Genomic DNA, 14,964 nt, shown 5'->3' with positions numbered 1-14,964 from the left:
AGCATCATCCATTTGGGATTTTTGAGTTGATATTTTTAGTCACTATTTCCTACCAGCTGCCTCTACATTCCCCCCAAAATGCTGGAACACATCATCCAATTGTCCCAGCTCACTGTGAGCAATCATAATTACAAAAACCTTGCTTCTCTTCTGAGAGAACTCAAGGGAACATTTGCCTGAATGTTTTCTACCCTAATCATAGGCGCTAACATATGCATCTGTTTCTCCTATATAAGCACTCATACTTCCCTGGCATATACTAATGGCCTCAAATGTCTGATCTATGTTTAGAAATCCTCTGGGTATACTTAGGTCTTGTGTTGAGTCTAAGACTCTACTAGAATTTATTTTTGATCTGTCAATTTACAAACTATTTATAAAATCTCTTAATCAGACATTTTTATCTTTCATTGACACTGTGATGAGATTTATGTAACTTAATACTTACTCCTATGCTATTAATCCTCTCCCCCCCCCCCTCTCTCTCTCTCTCTCTCTCTCTCTCTCTTTCTGCATCCATATACAGTTTTTTAGCTCATGGAAGAGAAAGTGGCTATAGCTTCAAAGAGAAGGTGACAGAAAGTAATATTGCTGAGTAATTAAAAAAAACTGTTGGGGATGGTTTTGACATTGAAGAAACAGTTTGGTGGTTAGGAGCAATGGCTCAACTTCCAGAGGACCCAAGTTTGATTCCCAGCACCCACACGATGGCTCACAGTCATCTGTAACTCCAGTTACAGTCCAGGGTTTCTGACGCCCTCTTTGGCCAAAGTAGGCACCAGGCACATATATGGTGCACAGTTTTATATAAGGGCAAAACCCCCATACATATAAAAATGAAATAAAATTTAAGAATAACTTTATACATATATATTTTAATCATATTCATAACCCTGGTGACTTCTCTGATGTTTGATTTTGGACTAGATATCTTTTTTTATTAATATCTCTTTGTATACCAGCAAATCATTTTTCTTAGCAGCTGAATCCAGGAAGACATTAGAAAGTTTCACGGAGCTGAAGAGTTACATGTGGAAGTTTTGGTCATGTGGAATACCTTTCCTTTATCACTCATGGTTTATTGGGTTAATTAGCATCCACAAATTACAGTGCATTTCTATTATGATTAGGCTTTTTATTTTTTGAAGCGATTTTAAATTTAAATATATTTTGATCATATTTCTCCCTATCATCAAGACTTACAGATGTCATCTCCCTTCCTACTCACCAATCTTTATATTCTTTCCCAAGAAACAAACAAAGACCCAGTACAGCAACAACAGTGACAAAAAACCCCAAAAACCAAGAAAACAAAATAAAGCATCATCCTTCCAAAAAACTCACCAAGCTGTGACCAATAAAATCATACACAAAAAATCCAAAAAATCCTGTGGACCCCATAATATGTTAGCAAACTACTTCATTTTCTTATTGGAGAAAATTGATTTTCCCTTTCCCAGCAGGTATAAATGACAGTTCATTTGGTAACCTTTACTATAGTGGCTAAGTTTTCATTCATTCATTCATTCATTCATTCATTTTTTTAAAAAAAAAGATAATAAAATGTAATAAGAGAAAAAAATCTATCACATTGAAATTGGACAAAACAAACCAATAGAAGGAAAAGGGCCCAAGAGAAGGTTCACATACACAGGAGTCCAATGTGAACACTAAACTGGAAACCATAATATATACAGACCCAGGCAGGCCCCATGCATGCTGCTTCAGCCTCTGTGACTGAGCCTTGCTCAGTTGATTTAGAGAGCCTTATTTTCTTGGTACCCTCCATGCCCTCCGACTGTTACATTCTACATTACATTCTTCCACTTCTACAGGGTTTCCTGAGCCTTGAGAGGAGGCATTTGATAGAGACATCCCATTTAGGTCAGAGTATTCCAAGGTCTCTCACTCTCCACATAATTTCTGGCTGTGGGTCTCTTTACTTGTTCCCATTTAATGCTAGAGGAAGCCTCTCTGATGATGGCTGAACAAGGAATTGATCTATGAGTATAGCAGAATATCATTAGGGGTCATTTTTATCACTATATTTTTTTCTTTATTTAGATCAGTATTATTTGGTTTTACCCTAGGGTCCTGAACTATCTAGTCTCAGGTTATTGATGACCCAAGCAATGCCAAACATGGGTTTGATCTCGTAAAGTAATGCTGAAGTCAAATCAGATATTGGTTGGTTACTTCTACAAGCTTTGTGCCACTATTACACTAGAATATCTTACAGGTAGTACACCATTGTATATAAAAGGTTTATGGCTATCTTGGTGTTTATGTTTCTCTTTTGAGATCATGCAGAGTACCTTTCTCTACCAAGGATGCTGGAACATAAGGGTGGAGGTTCTGTGTAAATATCAGCCAGATATCTCCATGTTCAATGAGTTGTATAGGTGCTGTTTCAGTAATGGGGCCTTACTGTCAGTTTGTGGAGAGCAACCTATAGTCTTTGAAACAGGCTGGTTGTTCGGGAAATTGCATGGGAACTCTTTGACCAATAACTTGATTATATGTAACACAATTTTGGTACTGGAAGTTTCTACAATATTAGGTCCTTTAATTTTGACTGTCTTTCCCTGTATTCTCTCCTACAATCCCCTCTTCTCTCCCTCTCCCTGCTTGATCCTCCCATTGCAACTCCCTTTCATCCATACCTATATATTTTATTTCTATTTCCTAGCAAAATCTATATGATGGTTAGTTTGAATTGTCAGCTTTACACAATCTAGAATCACATGGAAAGAGAGTCTCAAAGAGAGATCGTCTCGGTCAGTTGGCCTGTGAGAGATTTTCTCAATTATGTCAGTTGTGGTAGGAAGTCCTACTCTGAACGTGAGCAGCGCCATTTTATATGCATGGCCCTGAACAAGCAAGGAGAGAGCCATCTGGGTACTAGCAAACAAGCATGAGCCCATTCTTTCTCTGCTCTTTTATTCTGCATATGACTAGCTATTTTAAGTTACTTCCGCCATGATATCTCTGCCATGATAGACTGCCACCTGGAATTGTGAACTGCAAAACCCTTATCTTCTTTTAAATATATTTTGTCAGAGTATTTTATCATAGCATTTTATCATATCATATCATAGTATTTTATCAACATGAAGGATGAACCTAGGACAATTTCGTGCATCATTCTCTTGTGAGGGTTCTGAGTAAGTTTGCATTCACTTGAGTACGGTAAGCCAAATGCTTCCTTTAAACATTTGTGTGTATGTATGTATGTATGTGTGTGTGTGTGTGTGTGTGTGAGAGAGAGAGAGAGAGAGAGAGAGAGAGAGAGAGAGAGAGAGAGAGAAGGAGAGAGAGAGAGAGAGAGAGAGAGAGAGAGAGAGAGAGAGAGAGAGAGAGAGAAAGATGAAAACTGTCAGAGGACAGTTTTCAGGAGTTGGTTCTCTCTGCTATGAACTCTAGGGTCTATACTCAAATCTTGAGGTCTTCCACCAAGCATCTGCTCTCTGAGTCATCTTTTCAGTCTGACAATAGTTTCTTGACCTGCAGAACAAAGCAGAATCTTTGGACCAGTTGTAGAGCAATGGTAAGATAATAGAAACCACCATAGCAATGGACTCTGCAATTCAATGTGCTACAAAGGAGGAGAAAATGTAAAACTACACGTACCAAGATAGATGTTTTTCCTTGCTGCTGCAAATAGGTCATTATTTTTTTCTTTTGAAAACAATCTCATTTTATGTACCAATCCCAATTCTCCCCCTCCCATCCTCCCACTCCCCGCATCTTCTCCCCATGCCCCATTCACTCCTCAGAGGGTGTGAGGCTTCCCATGGGGAGTCAACAAAGTCTATCCCATCATTTGAGGCAGGACCAAGGCTCTCCTATCTGTATCCAGGCTGAGCAAGGTATCCCTCCATAGGAAATGGGCTCCAAAGAGCCAGTTCATACACTAGAGATAAATATTGGTTCCACTGCCAATGTCCCCACAAACTATCCAAGTCACACAACTGTCACCCACATTCAGAGGGCCTAGTTCAATTTTTTGCAGCTTCCCCAGCTGTCAGTCTGGAGTCAGTAGGCTCCCACTTGCTAGGGTCAGCTGTCACTGTGGGTTTCCCAACAATGGTCTTTGCCCCTTTGATTATCATATCACTCCTCCCTGTCTATAACTAGACCCCAGGAGTTTGACCCAGTGCTTAGCTGTGGATCTCTGAAACTATTTCCGTCATTTACTGTAGGAAGGTTCTATGATGACAATTAAGGTAGTCATCGATCTGAAGCTACTGTATCTGGGTGACCACTTGCTATATTTTCATATAAGATCACATACTTTTAGACAACTTGTTTTTATGAAGGTTCTATTTAATGTTGTATATCAAAAATGAATGAAAGCCAAGGTGCCTTATTTTTTCTCAATCTGTTTCTAATAAAGGAGCAAAAAGCACTTCCTCCTCGGCATAAAGGTGCCATTCCACAGGGCCCTGGCAATCATTCTCTCTGTCTGAAAAGTCGCTGATGGAAAGATGGAAGCGATGCATAGCGGTCAGCTCACTCCAAAGAGGCTTCCCAATCTTCTTCCTGGGAACAGATGGCAGCTTTTGGAAAGTGCTTCCCTCAACATGTAACATTTGAGGTGTGTGTGTGTGTGTGTGTGTGTGTGTGTGTGTGTGTGTTCAGAAAGCATTCGCTTGACGTCGCAGTGCTCAAGAAGGCATGGTGCAATGTAAGCTAGCCCTGTAATAATAGCTCCTGGGAATGCAGAGGGTGGCTCGGCATTAGGCATTCTCCTCGTGTTTCACATAAATGCATCCTGTTCTCAGGAGCTGACGAGCGCAGTGCACTTGCCCTGGCTCATTCAAATTGAATGTTGGTAAAAGGAGAGTCCTGAGCAAACAGAACACTTTGGCATCATTGAAGGCAGGAGCAAGGTTAAGCTGTCGGCCTCATTCTCTGCTTGTTATTGGATGTTTATTTGCTGGCCTCACTGCACTCCTCAGGTATGTTACTGAGGTACTGATGGGGCGACCAATGCCTGCCAGGTCCAGGTGCCTGTACAATTTAGCTTGAGGGCTGTGGGTTAGTAAAGTTCCAGACTTTGGATATTGTCCCGCAGTCTGCCTTGAATAATGTTTTGCTGGAAGAGAAAGCTCCTCCACGGAGGCAGCTTGTCTTGTATTTTCCTTTTGTTCTTTTTTCAATGCTGCAGCTTTAACTTTGTCACAGTAAGCAGAAGGAGAGGGAGTGAGCGGAGAGCTTTCTGCAGCCCACTTTTTCCATTAGTTTGAAAAGCAGGAGAGTGGCAGCGGCAGCAGCCAGTGCTCGCTGCCCTGCTAGTTCTGTGCTGTGAGGAATAAAGACACTGTAAGGCAGTGAAACTGAACATAGCCCATTCATCCATACTGCATTGAGCGATTGCATGGAGAGGAGTCAAATGCCACTTGGGGGTGAAGAGCACGCATCATCTTGCATTCCTGCTGGATATGACAGGAAGGACCCTTAACAGACTCCAGTAAGTTAAAGGTAAGCCATGATATATGCTATCTGTGAGTACATAAATTCTAAAGGGAATTGCACGGGAGAGGACAGAGTTACCTCTTAATTTGGAGAATGATATGTTGCTTAGATTTTCTGAGTCAGTGCATTGATAACAGAAAGGAAGAGGTTTTGCTCTGCCCCTCACTTTCAGCATAATCTGCAAGTTATTTCTCTATAGCGCTATATGTTTTCTCAGCTTCAAGTTCCCAAAACATTCTTGTCTTTCTTCTTCCTGGAATGGGTGTGTTCTCAGTGGGAGTCTTGGTAGAAACTTTAGATCACACGAATGAGTAAATCTGCTCTTTCTTGCCTGGGTGCTTTTCAAGGTGTAATCTCACTGTCAGAATTCAATCAGTGGCTTGAAATAGAATTTTCGTTTATTTACTTTTTCTAAATCTAGTAAACTGTGGCTTTCAAGGTCACAAGACTAATAGAAATGTCACATTTGTCTTGATCTTTTCTAAACACACATGCTTACCAGCATCTCTTAAGGAAGGATCCAGAGGAGAGAGGGATGCTCTAAGTTAAACCGTGTCTTATACCTAGTGAAATGTAGGACTATCTCTTGTAAAAGGTTTCACACGGGCTATGTTTAAATTAAAGCTCTGGTGTAGGCAGTGTCTTCTGCTGACATGTATTCCATACAAGGAGTTGATGGTTTTTTTGTGACTATAAATTTAACTAATTCCTAGTAAGTCTCTTGTCTAGGGCTCTGAGATCGTTTAGAAGCTGCATTAAAAATAGAAGGACATATTTTTTAATTCATCCAGCTATTGGATTTGCCCTCAGGGAGCTGGAATGAAGAGGAAAATAGCAGTCTGTTGTTTCTCCTAAAGCATTGGTATAAGTGGTGGTTTAAAAGTTAGTCTGCTACGTTTGGGGGATATTTCCTTTTATCACCTTATACAACCAAGTTTACTGAATATCTACTTCAATGATCAAGTTGAGTAGATTGGTAATGGTAGTTGATGATGTTATCAAGACATAACTAATGTGCACCCATTAGATATACGCCTTTCATTTATTGATCCATACCTTAGTGTGCATGTGTACTTGTATCTTTCAGAATTTTTTTTTTAAAAAAAGTTAGACTGGGAGGTGGATAATTTGTCAACAACAGAGGTCACAAGACTTGGAGTAGCATCAAATATTCTTGGTATAGAAATATTGGTTGTCAAAGACCAGAGGAATTCTCAAGTGAGTGTTGTTCAATAGTGTTTCACTTTGGAGACAACACTGGAGATTACGTGGACATTCATCAAAGCATGACATGTAGATTCTTATTTCTGCACCATAAACTGTATATCTCATCCGAGCATGTGAACACAGGGGACAGAACCAAAATTTTGGAAGAGAAAATGCAAACTTCCCTGAGACGCTTGCTACTGGAAGTGACAGTTACTCATCAATTCCATGTTGTAACTAGGGGCCAACTGGATGATGACTTGATAAGAAATACAGTATAGACTTATAACAAAATCTTTTCTTTGAGCCTAGAGATTAGAAAGATGTGTGTGTGTGTGTGTGTCAGTCTCTGTCTCTCTCTGTTCCTTATAATTTCTTGTTTATTTTTTGTGAATTATAAAGGCACACATATGCAGTTCATTGGCATTTTAATAGTAGGATGTCAAAGTAAAAAGCAAATACATAAAATGTATCTCTTCAGGAACACAACCTTATCTAGTATATATTGAGCCGAACTCTGAAGTTGAAAAGGGCAAGCTGTAAGTTCCTAACATCAGAGGATGCAACCCAATTCTTCTTTATGTTAAACTGCAATCTAAATCTGACTGTCATCTTACCTTTCATCAGAGAATGTACATCTTTGTAACAGTAGAAAAGAGAGAAAAGAAGCAATTTTGTTTGTGTCCTGTGAACCATTTAGCTTAGGATAAAGCAAGTGCTCGGCTCAGACAAGAAAGTTTCCTAGAGTCTTAATGGGACTAAAATTGCAATACTTCTTTCCTTGAGCACCCAGCTTATTTTAGTAGCTAAGAAGAAGTCTGCCACAAAGCAAATCAGGGGCCAGTTGTGCCTGACTTCATTCCTACCATAATTTATTAAGCAATTGTGATAGCTCACATTTGCAGAGTGCCTCTTTTGAAGAGCTCAGAGTGTTTCTTGTACCTTATCTAATTATCAGCATGCCAGAAGGAAAGAGAGTGTGCACTGTCTCCAGTGAGCAGCAAAAATTATGAGAAGATAGGAGGTAAAGTGATTTTTTTTTCAAGATGACTCAGAAAAATTCTGTAACATAGCTGACACATGACTTCAGATGAGGCTGGGGCCTTTGTCCCTTGGACCCCCTTATCTCTACTTACCAGTGGGCTCTCACCGTGTGTATTGGGTTTCTCAGCTGTTTTCTCCTAACTTCAAGGACCCCATCCCAACACTTGGGTGATAGGATTCCATGACCTGCCCTGACATCTCCAATAATCCTCTGCAGTGAAAGTAATGTCATGGAATTAGTCAAAGACACTCAAAATCATTCCAACTGATAAAGCAAAAAGACATAGATATCCCCCAAATTTATACTTTGAACCCTTTCTATCTGAAAGTCTGTCAGCTGTGCAAGAGGATGTCAGGATGTTGTTTTGAATCCTTGGCAATGAACTCATGACAGAACACCCTTTCATTATCCCATCAGCTCTTAGGCCTTGAAACAGGACTAGCTTGATCAAAGTTGAATTAAATTTATTAAGAAATTAGAAAGAAGAGCATCCACATACTCACAGAGACTTTCTCATTCTCTTTTCACTAAATTGTTAAGTGCTTATTTTAAATTCCATTATGTCTCAGTTCCAAAAGGAAAAGGATTTCACATAAATGGCAGTTAGCTAATAGACATGAAAACAATTACAATCTAGCTTCTTGGTTTTTCTTTTCCTTTTAATATATTTTAATTTGTATTATAAGGGAGTAAATCAGTCTATTTTATGCAAAAATATGCTGTCCTTTAAAGCTATGTTCCGTTACTTTCCCCCTTTTCCTGCTTCCCTGGTAACCTCCTTTATTATCCACTTTCCCTTCTGCATTCTAGGAAGCAAAAATGAGAGAAAATATTTCATTTGTTTTTCTGTGATAAACTTAGTTTGCATAATACCATTATTTCCAGTTTCGCCTATTTTCCTGTAAAAGACATTTTTCATTCCTCTGCTGATGGACACCCAGGCTAGTTCTATTGCTTAGGTACTCTGTATAAGGCTACAATATGCAGTAATATACAAGGATCTTTGGGATTTGTTGACTTGAGTCTTTAGTGTAGTCTCTTATTTAGATACGTGAGCATTCTCTAAGCCTTGAGACTTTCCTGCACATGGTCAGATCCTAACCACATTTTTAATGCCCAGAGGGAAGACTTGGACAGATGCATCCTATAGGAAAACTCATCTGTAAGAACACCTTAGCTGATTATGCTACTTGGCAACCTTTCCCGCATGGTGGTGTTATTTAAACTCTTTTTCTATAGCCCTTCCTCAAAGAAGATTACAAGTTTGAGGGCAGTACTGAGTTCATATTATTAAGGAAAAAAAAAACCTCTTAGTGAGTAAGATGCTACAGTAAATTTGTGAAAAACCACTCTCTTGGTGTATCCACAGAATTATTCCCAAAGATGTATAGCATGATTGTCATTCTTACAAATTTACAGTGAGAGTCGTTTAGCGACAACATTCCTCATAAATAAAAGAATGCATTGAATTAGTGGCTCTCAATCAGAGGTGATTTTGTCGTTCTATCTGGTGGGGATGTTACTGGCATCTAGTGGTTTAAAGGCGAGAATGACACACAATGCCTAACTGTACAGGATCATCCCACCATGGCTGACACCACATCTTAACAGTGCTGAGATGGAACATCTAATTTCAAATAAAACCCAGAACTTGTTATTTTACAGTGAGTTACTTGTTATTCTCTCCACTGAACTGTGTGCTCTTGGTAGCAGAAATTAATCTTTCTCACATTTGTGTAGTCTGAGTTCAGCAACACACTTGACATATACTAGACCAGTGATTCTCAACCTGTGGGTTATAACCTCATTTGGGGGTTGAATGACCCTTTCAAAGGGGTTGCCTAAAACCATCAGAAAACACGAATATTTACATAAGATTCATAATAGTAGCAAAATGACAGTTATGAAGTAGCAATGAAAATAATTGTATGGTTGGGGTCACCTCAACATGAGGAACTGTATTAAAGGGGGTGCAGCATCAGGAAGGTTGTGAACCACTTTATTAGACTTTTAATAACGGATAGCTGAACTGATGAATGTTAATGATCCCAGAAAGGTGCCCCAGTATCATCTTTGGAACAACATTATAATTAGAAATTGCATTTCTAATCAAGGCCCTGACATTAAATAATCAATAAGGTCAATGACAAGTTCCAGAAGCACATCAGTTGTGTCTTTATTTAAGAAGTCTCCTGGGTCTTGTGGCATAAAATGTTAGCAAAGAAGGGCACGTAAAAGGTCATTCAGCTCAATCTCATAAATTTGAAGAGAAGCTACTGAAATCCAGGGAGGCCCAATGACCAGCATAAGTTCTCACAGTTCAGTTGCAAAACTTGGGAGTAGAATTGTTTTGACTCAGAGTTTTAACATGTCATATGGAGATATTAAGCTGGGTCCAAGTCAGTCTTAAAGAGGCACAGAGTGCATTGCCATTATAGAGGGCATCACCCCAATACAGAGTTGAATCTTATAAGAATCATGTTTATGCTGTCATACAATTTCACTGTAAATCTAGGCCACTAAGAAACTTTGTGTTTGATAAATCCTTGTATTCTGCAAAAGAAAGGAGAGAAGACATCTGAGATTTGGGGCTGTGCCTATAACCATAGTGCTGGGACATGACACTCCCTACTCTGTATTCCCCTTCACCGTGAGAATTGGTTCAGTCCACCTTTCTAAGTGCTGGAACCAAATACCTGAAAAGAAAGAGCTTTAGTGAGCTAGGGCCAATTATGGCTCACTATTTCTGGGAAAACTATAGCCCTTCTTGTCAGGGAAGGCATGGTGGTAGGAGGGCGAGGCAGGTGGTCACAGGCATTAAAAGGCAGACAGGAAGTGCGACTAAACTATAAAACATCAAGGCCTTCTCCCAGTGATCCACTTCCTCTAATGGGGATCAAATGCCTAAGGTCCCACAGCCTTCTCAAACATCACCAACAGCTGGGGATCAAGTCCTTAAACAAATGAGCCTAGGAGAAGCCTTTCACTTTCAACCACAAGAGTGTTTCCCAAATGGAATGTTAGTGGAAAGTGTGTTTGCACAGTCAGACAGATAACTTTAGCAGCGCAAGAGTAGACTGAGATAAAAAAAAAAAACCTGCTTGCCAAAGGACATCTCTGGACTTCCCATACATGTGGTGTGGTTCTCTCTCTCTCTCTCTGAGACAGAGAGAGAGAGAGAGAGAGAGAGAGAGAGAAATTGCTCTGCTTTTGTAAAACTTAATAATTGAGAGCTCATTTATATTAGGCAGCAGTATTCTGCTGAACGTACTGATAAGATCACTAGGCCTCTTTTTCAGTCGTTTAAGTAGTGAAAAACCACATCTCTGCTTCGGTTTCAGAGGGAGTTTTAGAAAGACAGTTGGATGACCTTGCCCCCACACACAGCCCAAGATGTCTTTTGAAAAAACATTCTTAAGTAGTTTGAATCAGGGTGTTCTATTATGCATTCATTCTCCCTATGAATATCACAGCTTCTCTGTCTTTGGGGGTTTGTTTGTTTGTATTGTTTTTTTGTGTGCTGTTGCCACTTTTTAGAAATTGGTACAAAAGCATCGTTGAGTAGAAACACTGAACTCAAAGTTACTAACACGCTTTGTTAGCAACAATATTGCATAAGGTCTTCAAGATCTTAAGTAGAACATTTCAACAGAAGCAAGTGAAAAGGCGGGACTAGGTACTTTAATAACTATCCCAACCTGGGTAAGGAAAGCCTACATAGGGGGGAGCCTAGGCAGTTTGGATGCTCACCTTACTATACCTGGATGGAGGTGGGCAGTCCTTGGACTTCCCACAGGTCAGGGAACCCTGATTGCTCTTCGAGCTGATGAGGGAGGGGGACTTGATTGGGGGAGGGGGAGGGAAATGGGAGGCCCTGGCTGGGAGGAGGCAGAAATCCTTAATAAATAAATAAATTAAAAAAAAAAAGAAACCAAGTTCCTTTCAGTCTTGCTGCCTGGTGATTCTAATTACCTAAAAATTCAGACAAAAGACCAATATTTTGATTGTCTTGAATTTATACGAAAATTATTCTCTAAGAAACTGATGAAACATTGTCACATATAAAATCTTCACATACAAAAATGTATACATTTCACAAATATTTATATAGAAAAAAACTTAGGTACATCGTTTAAGGACATTAATATGTAATTAGCAACAGTGAAAAAGAAGTTAAACCAAGAAGAAGGTTGGCAGAGTTACACCACCAGATATATATCTTCATTGTAAGCTGCAACAAGAAGACCAGAGTGGGGTTGGGGTGGAGATGAGCTAGAACTTCAGACAAATGAATCAAAAAGTAATTTTTTGTCCTAAATGCAGCCCCAGGCCTAATTCAGGGTACAGTCTTTGTAAACAAGAATGTGCACAAATAATTAGCACTCTGCATTCAGGTGAACTTTATTTTTTAATGCTTTATTAAAGAATACCATTCAAAATTTCCACTTCCTGCCCTCCTCCCATTTTCCTCCCTCTCCCCCACACCTCCTCCCCCTCCCCCTCCAGTCCAAAGAGAGGGCAGGGTAACCTGCCCTGTGGGAATTCCAAGGCCCTCCCCCTTCCATCCAGGCTTAGGAAAGTGTGCATCCAAATAGACTAGCATCCCTAACAGGCAGTACATGCAGTAGAGACAAATCCCAGTGCCATTATCATTGGCTTCTCAGTCTGCCCCAATTGGGAGCCACATTCAGAGAGTCCAGTTTGATTGCATGCTCATTCAGTCCCAGTCCAGTTGGCTTTGGTGAGCTCCCATTAGATCAGGCACACTGTCTCAATGGGTGAACCAACCCCTCGCGGCCCTGATTTTCTTGCTCATATTCTCCCTCCTTCTGCTCTTCAACTGAACCTTGGGAGCTCAGAGAGCTGAACGTTAACATGGTTTACCTCTTCCATTTTTTCTCACTGAACTTGATGATTTTCAAATTCTCTAGCATCAAAGCCTTACTTGGAAAATCAGATGAAGAATACTAATTTTTGCTTCATCATTAAAAACAAACCCGAAATGATGCAAAGTATAACAGAGCATCTAGTAGGACCTCAGTGCAGCTGAAAGTGCCACCGAATGAAGTGACTCTTCCAAGTCATGAGGGAAAACCTTGTAAAGAGAAGAGCTTGTGAGAGTTGGTACCCAAGTGAGCATGACACAGTGTATAGACCGGATGAATGAAAGCACCCCGATGAACCACCAAGGAGAAAGTACGTGGGCAGAGGCTTACGAAGGCCATTTACTAATTCTTCTGGTTGAGTCATATGTCTGATACATTGGCTCCTCTCAGCATTCTGGAGTCTCCGGATCCTCTCAGAATTGATGCATCATGGAAAACTACTTATTCATTTGGTGCATCCTTTCCCTACTCCATTTGATTTCAGGAAATAGAAAGGATAGAAAGGGGCAGAATAAGTTACTTGGGGCTTTGTTGTTGCACTATAGCTAAATCATTGTCATCTTCACCAAAAAAAAATATGCTGATAGTTTTTGTATGCCACAGAATATAAAGAGGTTACTTTGACATGGAAGAATAGAAGGACAAAGCAGAACTCACGAGACAAAAGGCTCTCATCAAATTGCATTAATGGAGACAGAGATAAGTAAATGGAAAGAAGAGGAAATATGTCACAGAAAAGTGCCTGAGCTATTCTAATAGGATGGAATTGGGTAAAGGAAGGAAGCCCTAAATAATTATTATAGTTTGTTTTTTTTCTAATTATCTAGGACAGCAGAAAAAAAGGTTTGCTGAACATTCAGAATTTATACTAGAAAAAGGAAAAATCATGCCATTATTGACAAAGAAATCAAATAGGAAGGCTTAAAAATTATTAAAGGAAGTTTTTCCTTCTTTTCTCCTCATCTTCTTTTCCTTGAGACAGGGTTGCTCTGCATAGCTCTGCCTGTCCTGGAACTCACTCTGTAGACCAGGTTGGGCTCAAACTCACAGAGATCTGCCTGGCTCTGCCTCCCAAATGCTGGGTTTAAAGGTGTGTGCCACCACTGCCTAACAAGCTGTTTTTCTGTACTGAATTTAGTGTCAATTTTGTGTTCATGAAGTTGTTCTATGCTTGTAACTACCGGATTTGGAAGATTATAAAGCAAAAACAGAAGCTATCCTTTCTTTGTTCCTATGTGACAGGGATGTGTAATCATGCCAGCAAGTGTCTTAGTAACAAAATTTTCAAATGAAACTTTAATAAATATTTTTCACTTTTTAAAAATCTCTTTAATCACACAAATATCCCTAGGAACTCGGGTACTTAAAACTTAGGTTAACGTCATTTTGGCCAGACCTAATGATTAAAAGCTGTTCGTTTCTACTTTACCACATTAAATCTAAGCCTTTAGAAAAATTCTGAGACAGATTAAATAATGTGAAAGCAACTGCTTGAAAGAGGCACAATGGAACACAAGGCTTATTGATTATAAAGGGAAATGAATCTCACTCCCAGGCAGGAAGGAACATTATGTGTATGAAGAAAGCTTTTTAATAAGGTCTAATGATTTAAGAGAGAAGTTTAAATCAGGTAAATAAGAAAAACATAATTAAAATAAATTTATCATGTAAAAGCATCTTTTTGGAAATCCTTCTTATTTATGAGATTTAATGCAAATTATATTAATAAAGTTACTGTTTCTCATTTCTGTACTTGTATGAGTTTCAGAAATTTCTTTCTATTTTTTTAAGTCTCTGAGGACTAGATGTATAAAATAGCACAATAAAAAAAATAAAGTCTGAGAATTGGGTCTACAGCTCAGTGTTTAATTGCTAGCCTTACATATATGAGGCCCAGGGTTCCAGTGCCAGAAAACCCCACCACATGAGAAAAACAGATATATTTTTGAGACATAAATTATTTCCCACCCTTTTCTCTTCCTCTACTCTTCCCCATGGCCACCACAGTTTTGTCTTGGTTGTGGCTTTAGTACATATGATAACCAGTGGGCATGTCTGTGTAAGTTTGCATTGACCTCCTAGGTGACCATTGCTGGCATTACTTTACTTCTGGAATATAGAAGTTTTGGTGGGGCAGAGCTAAGTAATTCACTAATTCACTGAAATAATATACACTAGTACAAATAATGTACTATTGCTTAGAAGACATGGTATTTTGAGTGACAAAATGTGTACACCTCATAATTCCATCTTTCTGAAGATTGAAGACAGGTGCTATTAATCCAGTGTGTTGCTAAAATCAGAGGACGGGTTACTTCTGAGGTTCAGTAGGGAAAGCATCTGAGGGAA

At 39.4% G+C, this 14,964-nt stretch overlaps 1 protein-coding gene across 9 annotated transcripts in view; it reads left to right on the top strand.

Annotated features, from left to right (window-relative positions):
* Positions 1–14,964, top strand: part of Frmpd4 (FERM and PDZ domain containing 4) — a 644,634-nt gene that overhangs the window by 266,134 nt on the left and 363,536 nt on the right. Inside the window, exon 1 of one of the 9 annotated variants that reach the window (XM_075956806.1) lies at positions 4,661–5,484. The exons of 7 other annotated variants lie outside the window; for them this stretch is intronic. The gene's annotated coding sequence lies outside the window, so the exon portion shown is untranslated. Of the gene's footprint in view, positions 1–4,660; positions 5,485–14,964 lie in introns of those variants that run through there. One more of the 9 variants, XM_075956802.1, reaches the window with a different exon arrangement.

The sequence above is a fragment of the Microtus pennsylvanicus genome, chromosome X, assembly GCF_037038515.1.
Source record: "Microtus pennsylvanicus isolate mMicPen1 chromosome X, mMicPen1.hap1, whole genome shotgun sequence".
Taxonomy (NCBI): Eukaryota; Metazoa; Chordata; class Mammalia; order Rodentia; family Cricetidae; genus Microtus; species Microtus pennsylvanicus.
The sequence above is the reverse complement of the archived record's forward strand: the minus strand, read 5'-3'. Positions and strand labels throughout refer to the sequence as shown.